The 12958-nt window shown below is 39.2% G+C and overlaps 1 protein-coding gene across 2 annotated transcripts in view; it reads left to right on the top strand.

Annotated features, from left to right (window-relative positions):
- DNAlig4 (DNA ligase 4) overlaps nt 1–12958 on the top strand; it is a 462385-nt gene that overhangs the window by 243568 nt on the left and 205859 nt on the right. The gene's annotated exons all lie outside the window — the stretch shown is intronic.

Genomic DNA, 12958 nt, shown 5'->3' with positions numbered 1-12958 from the left:
TTGGAACTAATAATAATAATAAAGGTTATATTATTGTACACATTGGAACTAACTAATAAGTGTAAGAGATCTGCAAATTTATTCAACAAGTATAGGTCAGTGTTGAAAAAAAGTCACCAGTTATGGTTGAATGTGAAATTGTCTGCAATTCTGCCCAGACACAATAGGAGGGACTATATGATGAGAGCCTTGTCGATTAATTCGGCCCTGGAGAAATTGCACAAGGCTCAAGTGGTAGAATTTTTTTTTCAGAATAGTCTCTGTTTTTTGACAGGAGAGACTGTATCTACAGAGATGGGGTACACAAATAGAAAGGGTGCAAGAATATTTGCTGATGCTATCGAGGCAGTGTTAGCTGTGTCTGAAAACTCCTGGCTTGGGGCGGGGGGGATACACAGACTAAAAGGTTAACAGTGGCCGCAGGCAGAGGCAAAAGTGAATCTTGCACTACTTCTATTAGAATGAGAGCAGTAGCCTGGAAAGCAAGGTAGTGGAGATTTCCAGGACAGCTGGGAGTCGTAATGGGACAAGTAAATACATGGGCTGTGTTAGGGTAACTAAGGATAATAACAGGTGCATGTATACTTGCATGTACACCACTGCTAGGAGTATAGTTAATAAATTTGATGAGTTTGAAGTGCTAGTCAAGACATCAAAGGCAGACATTGTTGGGATATCAGAGACATGGCATCACACAGATATAAGCAGTGCAGAATTGGAATTTGGGGAGTACAATGTCTACAGGAAGGATAGACAGGACAGGAAGGGAGGAGGCATTATGCAGTTAGTTAATAAACACATAAAATCTAAGGAAGTGCATCCAATTGATGTTGGTGAACAATGCAATGTTGAGTCTGTTTGGTGTGACATAAGCACTAGGAAAGGAAAAATGAGACTGTGTGTGTTTTAGACCTAATGAATCTGATGAGTATAATGAGCAGTTGTGCAGAGAAATAGAGTGGGCCAGTAAATCAGAGTGTCTTATAATTGGTGATTTTAACTTTCCAGATATTGACTGGAACTTGTGGGTTGGTCACTTGCATACTAGCAAGACTTTTGTGGATTTATTGGATAATTGTTTTCTACAGCAGCATGTTCGAGAGGTAACTAGAGGGAGTAATACTCTTCTGATTATCAGCATTGATTATTTGTACATTAAGAAATTACAGATAAAGGAACCACAGGGTGACAGTGATCAAAATGTACTGATGTGGGAATTACTTCAAAGATGTAACTACCATCAAGGCTAAAGGGAAAGGCATTTGCTTTCATGAAGGTGACTACAGGGGTCTCAGACAGTTTTTAAATTCTGTACAGTGGGATCAACTGATGATGATGTTACTAACGTTGAATTCTAAACAGGAAGCCTTTAGGAACTTAATTTTGGAGGCTACTTGGCTTTTCATTCTATCTAAGAAATACCATTCAAGTTATGCCTAAATGGATATCAGATGAAAACAATGAGGATCGTGGCAGAGAAGAAAAATGTATGGGATGCATATAAAGTATCAAGTGGCACAGAAGCCTATGGCAGATATAAACTAGCTTTTTTTTTTTTTTGTCTGTAATCAAGTCACAAAGGAGGTTAGACAGGCGAAGGCAGATTGCGAGAAATCTTTGGCAAAGGATGCAAAGAAAAACAGCAAAGAGTTCTTTACTTGTGTAAACTCTGGAAGGAAAGGGATGAATCAGATTGGCCCACTTAACATTGATGGGTTGATTATTGATGATCATGCTCAGGTAGCTGATAAACTGAATGAGTATTTTGCATCTGCTTTCAAATATGAGGTGTTATTCAATGAGCGGAGTGCCAGAAGTTTATCAAACTCTAACAGGGAGCTGAATGATTTTGTAATAACTCAGAGTAAAGTGGAGGGTCCTCCAGTCCATGGGGACCTCCCCTGAGGTCCCCATAGACTGGAGCTGTGCAAATGTATCAGCAATTCACAAAGGGGATTCAAAAGGTGACACAAGTAACTATTTCCCCGTAACACAAGAACTTGTGTTCTGTGGAAAATAATGGAATCACTGGTTAAAGAAGCATTGAAGGATCATCTAGACAAGACTGCAGTAATAGTTAAGACACAGCATGGGTTTGTTAAAGGGAGGTCTTGTCTGACCAGGTTGATTGTATACTATGATGTGGTCAAGAAGGAACTTAATGCCAAAAATAATTTTTATATCATATACTTGGATTTCAGGAAAGCTTTTGATACTGTTGCACATGGAAGACTGCTGTACAAATTGGGTAAGTTGCAACAATGGATAAAGGGATGGTTGAGTGGGAGACGACAGAGAATAGTAATCAATTGACACTGCTCTTTGTAGAAAAATGGTATTAGTGGAGTTCCCCAGGGTTTGTTGTTGGGCCCATTGTTTTTTTGTATATTTATCAATGATATTGATGAAAGTATATCAGCTTTAATGCCCAAGTTTGCAGACGATACAAAGATTGGCAGGATTATTAACGACAGTAAAGACAATATGCTACCCCAACTGGATTTAGATAAGTTGGGCAGATTGGCTGAGAAGTGGCAACTGTTGTTTAATATTGACAAATTCAAAGTACTGCATGTGGGTACAATAACTGAAGAGAAACGTACCAACTGTGTGGTACTACTCTCAGGGAAGTGGAAAGTGTAAAGACCTGGGGGTAATTGTGCAGTCAAATATGAAGTTTGCTGCCCCGGCAGGTCATGGAGCCTTGTCAATGATATATAGGAATTTTGCTAGCAAGGACAGGGAGGTGATTATCCCATTATACAAGGCAATTGTCAAGCCACACCTAGAGTACTGTGTACCGGTCTGGAGGCCTCATTTTAGGAAGAATGTAGAGTTGCTAGATGAGTACAAAGAAGGGTAACAAGATTGGTGAGGGGAACAAAGGGGTGCTCTTACAAAGAAAGGCTTAAGTTATGTAAATTGCAGTGCCTGGAGAGTAGGCACCTGCGAGGTGATCTGATTGAGGAGGTTAAGCAAGCTGAATGCTGATGAGATTCTTCCTCTTGCTCAGATTAAGAACCTGAGGGGGCACAGTTTCAAATTGAGGAAAGACAGTTGTAGAATAGATGTGTTGAAATTTGCCTTTAGCCAGCAGATAGTTGATTGGTGAAACAGACTTCCAACCTTTGTTGTGGAAGTTGATAGCCTAAATAAATTTAAGACTGAGCTGGACAGGCATTTGGAACAAATGGAGGGGTGACATGGGAGGTTTTTTTATTTTTTTTTATTTTGTCTAACCGCTGTTATATCTCTGAAACTAATAGTCAATAGTATAAACAATTTTTACTTATTTTGTCAGGTACATAATGCCATCGTCAAATATGCACGAAAAAATTTAAAATTTGATATTTAATATCATTTTTTTCAAAAAAACTCAGAAGTTCATATTTTAGTCATTTGCCATTGCACCTTGGTTAGTTTCACTCTCAATAACTTTTAAACGATGATAGATAGACATAAACAGTAAGCAACAAAATGTTCAGTAGGAAACATAGTTTTTACATCTATAACAAGTTTATGTAGCACTTATGGTTCCCGAGTAATAGCGATCCAAAGTTGAGAGAGTTGAAAAATTCGAGAATTTTCAAGTTTTTTTTTTGCAATATCTTGAAAACTATAAAAGTTAGACAAAAACAGTAAGCAACAAAATTGTTGCCCTTTGAGAGCTCTTCAAGAATGGATAACTAGATTTCAAATCGGGTTTTTAGTTTTCGAGAGTTGAACAACTTGATTAAAGTAGCTACTTCGTTCAATTACTTTGCTTTTGTCGAGCAGTGTGGTTGTGTTTCATTTCGTTAAGTTGTGACGATGCTGAAATTAACATCAAATAAACGTGTTCAAAGATTTCACAAACCTTTCAACACATTTATTTGAACACGTTTACCACAGATTTCACAAATCAAATTAACGTATTCAAAGATTTCACAAAATCACAAATCTAATTGAAAAGCAAACACCACAGTCAGCAGGAGAACAAGAGAGAGAGAGAGAGAGAGAGAGAGACGTAAGTGTAAGCGCAAGCAAGAACAATTAGAGGCAGATGTCCATCAACATAGAAAAGAACAGTACAATCAGCGAATAAAGATCATCAAAAGTGTTATACGTTAGCTTCAAAAGAATTTGAAAGAACGTTTTTTAACAACAACTTTGGGTATGTTTGCAGTTTTTGTGACAGACTGTGGTTTCAGAATGATTTGAGATTACCAAAGCAAAACCATACACAAATTCTTGAAGATATGATTTCCAATACATGCTTCACAAGCTTAGAATTGGGAAATCTACCGTCATTATCTAAGGCCAACGGCTCCATATACTTTCCATTGAATTTTATGCCACTCGATTGTATAAGCAAACATTCAGTATTTGTGAAACGATAACTGGCAATTATGGTATTACCATTAGTAGAGGCATTCGATGCAAGAAAGCAAGCTTATGCATCATCAGGGGAAAAAAAACCTTCCCATTTCACCCATATGGTCACTCGAAATGTTTGTCTAATTCAGCCTTCCATTTATTTAAGCTATCAATTTCCACAACAACAGATGGAAGTCTGTTCCAGCAATCAACTACCCATGTTCTACAACTGTCTTTCTTTAATTTGAATCTATGCCCCCCCTCAGGTTCTTAATCTGAGCAAGCAGAAGTATCCCATCAGCATTCAGCCTCCTCAAATGATTCAAGGCCTTATACACCTCAATCAGATCACCTCACAGGTGCCTCGTATCCAGATGCTACAAATGGCAGAACTTGAGCCCTTCTTTGTAAGCACACCCCTTTGTTCCTCTTAACAATCTTGTTGCCCTTCTCTGTACTCCTTCTAGCAACTCTACATTCTTCCTAAAATGAGGCCTCCAGATCTGTACACAGTACTCAAAGTGTGGCATGACCATTGCCATATACAAAGGGATAATTACTTCCTTGTCTCTGATAGCAAAATTCCTATATATCATTGACAAAACTCATTGACCTGCTCTGGCAGCCCATCAGCACTGTCCGGAGAACTTCATATCTGACTGCACAGTTACCTCCAGGTCTTTTTCATTCTCCACCTCACTGAGTGTGGTACCAAACAGTTGGTACTTTTCTTTTGGGTTACTGCTACCCATATACAGTACTTTGTATTTGTCAACGTTAAACTTAACGGTGATCCCATGATAAAATATTTTCACTAAGACAAATTAAAGAAGTCATTGGGACATTTCTCTGCCCATCTGCGTAACTTTTCTAGATCCTGTTGCAGTAGTATACTGTCTTTACTGTCATTAACAACCCTGCCAACCTTTGTATCATCTGCAAACTTGGACATTAAGCCTGTTATACCTTCATTGATATCATTGATAGATATACAAAAGAACAATGGGCCCAGCACCAAACCCTGGGTGACTCCACTAATAACATTAGTCCTTGTATAGCAGTGTCCATTTATTGACACTCTCTGCCGTCTCCCACCCAACCATCCCTTTATCTATTTCAGCAACTTGCCCTTAATGTCATACTGCTAAAATTTTTGCAGTAGTCTTCCATGTGCAACAGTATTGAAAGCTTTCCTGAAATCCAAGTATATGATATCAAAATTATTTTTTACATCCAGTTCCTTTTTGATCACATCATAGTATCAAAACAAATTGGTCAGACAAGGCTTCCCCTTAACAAACCCATGCTGTCTCTCAACAATTACTGCAGTCTTGTCTAGGTTATCCTGTTCCACCTCATTAACCAGTGACTCTATTATTTTGCCTGGAAGAGAAGTTAAACTAGCAGGTCTATAATTATTTGAGTCTGATACATTTGCACATCTCCCATCCATGGGACCTTCCTGACTCTAAGGATGCTCCTATAATTATGTTTCAGGGTTTGCTTACTTCCCTTGCTGCCTCCTTCAATATAACTGGATAGATTCCATCTGACCCAGGTTCCTTTTTTTATGTTTAATTTCAACAATTTCTCCTCCAATTTGTTCTCAGTTATTACAAAATAACTTAGCTCCCTGTTATAGTTTGATATACTTCTGACAGTCCCTTCCTTGAATAACTCCTCATGTATGAATGTAGATGGAAAATACTCATTCAGTTTATCAGCTACTTGAGCGGGATCATCAATAGTCAAACCAGCTAAATTAAGTGACCAATCTGATTCATCCCCTTCCTTCTAGAGTTTACATGTCAAGAACTCTTTGATATTTTTCTTTGCATCCTTTGCCAAAGATTTATCGTAATCTGCCTTTGCCTGCCTAACGTCCTTTGTGACTTGATTACAGACTAGCTTATATCTGCCATAAGCTTCTGTGTCGCCTGATAATTTATATGCATCCGATGCACTTTCCTTCTGTGCCACGAGCTTCATTAATTCATCTGACATCCATTTAGGCCTGAACCTTGAACAGCATTTCTTAATTGGTATGAAAAGCCTAGTAGTCCCTGATTAAGTCCCCTGAGTTAGTCCCCTAACTCCAAGATTAAGTCCCTGAAAACTTCCCATTTAGAATTCACTGTTGGTAACATCAGCAGTTGATACAACTGTAGTCACCTTTACAAATACAGAAACCCTTTCCTTTACCCTTGATGGTAGTTACATCTCTATTTAAATCCCACATCTGTACACTGTGCTGACTGTCACCTAGTGTTTCCTTTATCTGCAAATTCTTTCTGCATGAATAATCATTGCTGATAATCATCAAGTGTATTACTCCCTCAGCTTGCCCCTCGAACATGTTGCCGTAGAAAACAATCATCCTATAAATCCAGAAAAGTTTTACTAGTGTGTGAGTGACCAACCCACAAGTTCCAGTCAATATCTCGATTTTCCCGGAAGTTTTGGGAGGCTGTAAAAATGTAAACCCCCTGGCTTTTTGGCCGTGAAGGGCATTAAAGATTATCTCTCTCTCTAAATTAAAATCCCCCATTATAAGATATTCCGATTTACTAGCCCACTCTATTTCTCTGTGCAATTTGTTATACGCATCACAGTCATTAGGCCTATACCCACTCCTGCTCTCATTTTCCCTTTCCCAGTGTTTGCGTCACACCAAACAGACTCATGATTGCACTGCCACCCATGTCAACTTTCTTAGCTTTTATGTTTCTTAACTAACAGCATAAACCCTCTTCCTTCCTACCCTGTCTGTCCTCCTGTACACATTGTACTCCCCAAATTCAAATTGTGCACTACTTTTTCTGTGTGATACCATGTCTCTGATATCCCAACAATATCTGCCTTTGATGTTTTGATCAGCACTTCAAATTCATCAAATTTATTTGCTATACTTCTAGCATTGGTGTACATGCAAATATACATGAACCTGTTCTTACTCTTAGTTACTGTAACAGTAACACAGCCCATGTATTTTCTTGTTCCATGATGATTTCCAACTTCTGTTTAAATCACCAGCAACCTGCTCTCTGTATGCTGCTGCTTATTCCAATAGGAACAGCACAAGAATCACTTTCGCCTCTGGCTGTGCCTGCTGTTAATCTTTTACTCTATAAATCCCCCCTCCCAAGCTAGCAGTTTTCTGACCCGCTTAACACTGCTTCGATAGCATCAGCAAATATTCTTGCACCCTTTCTATTTAAGTGTATCCCATCCCTGCAGATGCAGTCTCTTCTTTTAGTAAGCACAGACCACACTGAAAAAAATTGTACCCTATGAGCCTTGCACAATCTGTCCAGGGCCAAATTGATTGACAAGGCTCTCATCATATACTCCCTCCTATCGTGTCTGGGCAGAATTGCATTCACTTTCAAACTTATCCCTGCGACTTTTTTTCAGCATTGACCTGTACTTGTTAAGTAATTCTGCTGATCTACTCTTAAGATCATCAGTTCTAATGTGTACAATGACATCAACTTTTGCCCTGACAGATGTACCCTGGTTCTGTTCCACTTATCCTTTTTGCATAATATTTCCCGATATCCCTGACAATAGAGTAACCAACAATAACTACTCTTGCCAGCACATTCTGCTTTGGAGATTGCCGCTGTGTTGCCTGATGCACAGGAGTGAGCTCTGGCATTGATTTGGGCAGCTGAGAGCTTGATGGGCCACTCACATTAATGTCTTCGAGGGCATCTACCCTACATCCTGAACTCTCATAAGGATGAGAGTTCAAGTTAATATTATTGTCTTTCAAATAATTTGTGGGCTATACAAAATTTTATTAAAATTGGACTAAGAAATGTGACAAGTTTTATCCATAAAACTCTGAGTTATCTCTATACATAAATTGAAGTATATTTTGGATGTTTGTCCATTACTTAACAAGAAAATATCAGATTGACACCAATGTTTCAATTATGTTAAATTTACAAAAGCTTCTATTAGTTTTGGATGTTAAAGCAAACACTACTCAATAGGGGAAAGTCAGATCTGCCTTCAGTTTTTAGTATATGTTTCTGTGATTGCTGCTAAACTTTTAAGACCACTGATGATCCCTCGGCCTCTTCCCTGTTCCCCCCTTCCCAAAAAGAAATTAAACAAATAAAAGTGTGTTTTAGCATTACTCTAGAAGGAATGATTGGATAGATACTAAATTTTTATTGCATGTTTTATTGGTCCCTTGTGGATATTTATGGACAATTTCTCGTTCCTTAGTTCCCCGCCTCTCACACACAGAATTGTTATGTGGACATTATGTAACATTTGGTAAACACTTTCCAAGTATAATACAGAAGTTTGTAACTCCTAAGGTATGTTACTTGATAATCAAACATGCTTGAAATGCAACACAACAGGTATATATCTAAATTTTTTTCTTAGGAATATGCACACATATAAAGCATCTGTTGTCCTCACCACAATCGTACACCTGTCTGACTGTCCATCCACATGGAAAAAACTAACTCCCATTGAACAGTTTGTTGAAATTTATACCTGGGTCTTTTAGAAAAAATTTGTTAAGTTCATCCCCAATTTCATTAAAAATGGACCAATAGATATTCAGTAATGTTTTTCAGAAATTCAGTTTGTGTTTCTCTGTATATAACTGTATGTAACTCAGAGTATGCTTTAGATGGGCACTGGTCTACAAAGAAAACTCTGACTGACCCTAAGTTTGCAGTATATGCACTATTTTAGGATTTATTCTGATTGAGTATTTCCCACAAGTTCCATACTTACGTTGAAATCTGTATTAGTTTCAGATGTGGACATTACTTGAGGTTTTCAGTATGAAAACCTGACTTTCAGCATATTTTTTGTCGATCTCTTGGAAATTTAGGACTAGTTGTCATTCCATAGTTTTACCCCTTTTTAAAACAGAGGAATACTGCAATAAATTTGGAACAGCTGCACCAATCCTTTCATAGACTTATTTAGAACCTCTGTACCTAATTTCATATTTGCAGGCTAACCCATATCTGCTGCTCTTTCCCCCCCCCCCCAAAAAAAAAGAAAATCTACTACAGAAATCAAATCTCATGTGGTGATATTCATGTGATGGGTAGCCAAGGTAAATACTCCTTGATAAATAAAGTTTTCAACTCATCTACCTGTTGGTGTTTGATAATCAGAAGTGCCTGAAGTGTAAAGCAAAATGTACATCACTCAACTTGTATTATCTTGATTTCAAATATGGGAGAAAATTTTTCACGCCATAGAATTTTTCCACTGTATAGAATTTCAAAACTGTCTGAGACCACTGTTGTCACCTTTACAAAACCAAAAACCCTTCCCTTTACCCCTGATGATAGTTCGATCTTTAAATAAATCCTACATCAGTACACTGTGAGTATTAGCATTAGTTGATGCATATGATGCAAGAAAGCAAGCTTATATAGCATCAGGCAAAAAAAAAAAAAAAAAAAAAAAACCTTCGAATTTCACCCCTCTGGTCACTCCAAATGTTTGTCTAGTTCAGCCTTAAATTTATTTAAGCTATCAACTTCCACAACATCAGGTGGAAGTCTGTTTCAGCAATCAACTACCCACTAGCTAAAGGCTAACTTCCACACATCTACACCATTGAGCCAAAACATTATGACCACCTACCTAATATGATGTTGGTCCTCCATGTACAGCCCAAAACAGCTTGTACCCTGTGAGGCATGGATGCTACATGATTTCTAAATGTTGTTTGTGGTATCTGGTACCAACACTTAACCAGCAGATCCTGTAAGGTATGTGGTTGAGATGCCAGAGATAGGGGTTGCTGTTCCAACAACACTGATGCTCAATGGGATTGATGTCTGGGGAATTTGGAGGCCAGGGCAATACCTGGAAGTCTTCCTCATGTTCTGCGAACCAGTCTCGAACAATCCGAGTGGTGTTGCATGGTGCATTGTCCTGCTGAGGGGAAGACTGTTGCCATGAAAGGGTGTATCTGGTCAGCAAAGATGTTTAGGTAGTGGTAGATGTCAGAGTGACCAGCACATGGATGACTGGACCTAGGGTATCCCAGCAGAACATCGCCCAAGTCATGACAACACCGCCACCGGCTTGTTTTCTTCCCACGGTGCATCTGAGCAGCATCACTTCCCCAGGTAAACGATGTACACATACCCGATCGCCCACCTGGTGCAACAGGAAACGTGATTCATCAGACCATATGACCTTCTTCCAGTCACTCAAGGTTGGGTTGTTTTGATGCTCGCCTGCCCATTGTAGGCGTTGTTGCCAGTGGACTGTGATTAGTATGGGCATTTGGAGTGGCCTGCAGCTACACAGCCCCATTTTCAGCAGGGTTCAATGTACTGTGTGTTGTGACACATTACTCCCATCACCAGCATTGCAATTACCAGCAAGTTGCGCCACAGTCGCCCTTCTGTTGCCCCGTACCATCAGAATTAGCCATCACTCACCTTGAACATCGATGAGCCGTGGTCATCCAATACCTCGCTGGTGGTTCGTAGTTCTCCCCCTCCTCGGACCACTTTCGGTGGGTACTAACCACGGCTGACTATTAACACCCCACCAGCCATGCTGTTTCGAATATGCTCTGACCCATCATCTTGCCATTACAATTTGGCCTTTGTCAAACGCGCTTCAGTCCCCTGCCTTTCGCATCTGAAGAACAAGGGTAACACTGATTAACGGAGCTCAGCATCAGATGGTTTTTTATACCATGTCCCAACCCACTCACATGCCATAGTTCACCTGCAGTTGCGTCAATTTGCAAAACGACTCTCTAGTCATAATGTTTTAACTCATCAGTGTATTCTACAGCTTTCTTTCCTTAATTTGAATCTATGCTCCTTCCAGGTTCTTAATCTGAGCAAGTGGAAGTAACCCATCAGCATTGAGCATGCTGAAACCATTTAAGGCCTTATATACCTCAATCAGATCACCTCGCTTGTGCCTAGTCTCCAGATGCTGCAACTTGCAGAGCTTAAGCCTCTTTTGGTAAGAGAATCCCTTTGTTCCTCTCACCAATCTTGTTCCTCTTCACTGTACTCGTTCTAGCAACTCTTCATCCTTCCTAAAATGAGGCCTTCAGACTTGTACACAGTACTCAAGGTGTGGCTTTACCATTGCCTTTTACAAGGGGATAATCACTTCCATGACTTGCCATGGCAACCCCTCTGCACTGCTCAGAGAACTTCATATATGACTGCACAGTACCCTCCCAGGTTTTTTCATTCTCCACCTCCCTGAGTATAGTACCATACAGTTGGTACATTTCTCTTCTGTTACTGCTACCCATATGCAGTACTTTGCATTTGTCAATGTTAAACTTTAGTTGCCATTTCTCAGCCCATCTGCATAACTTTTTTGATCCTGTTGCAGTTGCATACTGTCTTTACTCTCATTAACAACCCTGCCAACCTTTGTATCGTCTGCAAACTTGGACATTAAGCTAGATATACCTTCATCGATATCATTGATGAATACACAAAAAAACAATGGGACCAACACTGACTAATACCATTAGTCCACGTAGAGCAGTGTCCATTTATTACCACTCTTTGTGGTCTCCCACTCAACCATCCCTTCATCCATTGCAGCAATTTGCCTTTAATGCTATACTGCACCAATTTGTAAAGTAGTCTTCCATGTGCAACAGTATCAAAAGCTGTCCTGAAATCCATGTATATGATATCAAAATTAATTTTTGCATCTAGTTCTTTTGTGAGAACATCGTAGTATCCATTCAAATTGGTCAGACATGACTTCCCTTTAACAAACCCATGCTGTGTCTGAACTATTACTGCAGTCTTGTCTAGGTGATCCTGCATCACTTCTTTAACCAGTGACTCCATTTTTTCTCCCCAGAACAGAAGTTAAAGTAACAGGTCTAAAATTATTTGTCACCCTTTGAACCACCCAGTTGTGAATTGGGGATACATTTGCACATCTCCAGTCCATGAGGACCTCTCCTAAATCTAAGGATGCTCTAGTAAATATGGCTTAAGGGTTTGCTAACTTTCCTCGCTGCATCCTTCAATATAACTGAATAGATTCCTTCCACCCCAGGTGCCTTTTTTATGTTTAACTTCAACAATTTCTCCTCCACTTTGCTCTCCATTATTACAAAATCATTTTGTCACCCCTTCCTTACAGAATTCCTCATGTGTGAATGTAGATTCAAAATCTCATTGTTTGTCAGATATCTGAGCAGGATTATCAACAGTTGAACTACCAACATCACGTGTACCAATCAGTTTCATCCCCTTCCTTCTAGAGTTTACATAAGAAAAGAAATCTTTGTTGTTTTTCTTTGAATCCTTTGCCAATTATTTCTCATAAGCAGCCTTCCCTTGCCTAACCTCCTTTGTAATTTGCTTACAGACTAGTTTATATCTGCCATAGGCTTCTGTGTCACCTGATAATTTATATGCATTGCACACATTTTTCTTCTCTGCCCCATGCCTCATTAGTTCATGTGACATCCATTTAGGTCTAAATCTTGAACAGTATTTCTTAATTGGTATGCAAAGCTTAGTAGCATCCAAGATTAATTCCTTGAAGACTTCCCATTAAGAACTTGCTGTTTTAAACATCATATATCCCACTATATAGAATT

The sequence above is a fragment of the Mastigoproctus giganteus genome, chromosome 11 (genome assembly GCF_048544385.1).
Source record: "Mastigoproctus giganteus isolate SK-2022 chromosome 11, ASM4854438v1, whole genome shotgun sequence".
Lineage (NCBI taxonomy): Eukaryota > Metazoa > Arthropoda > Arachnida > Uropygi > Thelyphonidae > Mastigoproctus > Mastigoproctus giganteus.
The sequence above is the reverse complement of the archived record's forward strand: the minus strand, read 5'-3'. Positions and strand labels throughout refer to the sequence as shown.